This window comes from Charadrius vociferus, unplaced genomic scaffold (assembly GCF_000708025.1).
Source record: "Charadrius vociferus isolate BGI_N301 unplaced genomic scaffold, ASM70802v2 scaffold1699, whole genome shotgun sequence".
Lineage (NCBI taxonomy): Eukaryota > Metazoa > Chordata > Aves > Charadriiformes > Charadriidae > Charadrius > Charadrius vociferus.
This window is the reverse complement of record NW_009649874.1, coordinates 29,342-30,188: the sequence shown is the minus strand read 5'-3', so window position 1 is coordinate 30,188 and position 847 is coordinate 29,342.

The window sequence follows — 847 nt, the reverse complement described above, 5'->3', positions numbered from 1 at the left end:
CCCTTCCAACCTCTCCATGCTTCCTTCCGACCTCGCCGCGCTTCCTTCCGACCTCGCCATGCTTCCTTCCGACCTCGCCGCCCTTCCTTCCGACCTCGCCGCGCTTCCTTCCAACCTTGCCGCGCTTCCTTCTGACCTCGCCGTGCTTCCTTCCAACCTTGCTTCCTTCTGACCTCGCCGCGCTTCCTTCCAACCTTGCTTCCTTCCAACCTCGCCGCGCTTCCTTCCGACCTCGCCGCGCTGCGCCGGGGCAGCAAAGCCCTTACCGAATTCTCGGCCGCCCTTCGGAGAGGGGCCGGGGGTGGTGGAGGGGAATCCGCGGGGAGACGCCACTCCTTCGTTGGGGTTCCTCGCTCGTCCCCGCGGGGCAGAACGTCCGGAGAAAGAGCAGAGGGCAGTGGGGCGGGTGACGGATACCGCTGGGTTTCACCCCAAAAAAAAGAAAAAAAAGGGGCTGTCACACACCTCACCGCTCCGCTTCCTATTTTCAAGAGTTTGGGGCTTCGTTGGCGTGGCTTTGTTGGGGTTTTTTTGACTATCCTCAAACACTCCTCGACCCGCAGAAGACGGTGGTCTCCAGCAGAGCTCTAACGGCCTTTTTTTTTTTTTTTAAAAAAAAAAAAAGTGTTATTTGGACACTCACAATCATTTTTATCTTCACAAAAGTCATCTTTGAGATGGTGCCCCTTCTACGTTCCGGTGGGAGAAGCGATTTGCCGAGGCGACCGACGGGCGGGTTCAGCCCTCACCCCGGAGCTCCCCGAGCGAGTGCGAGGATGGGTTAATTAGTACGCAGCGAGATCGTTAGTTAGCGCTCTAACGAGTTAGGCCGGGAAAGGCGGCCGTG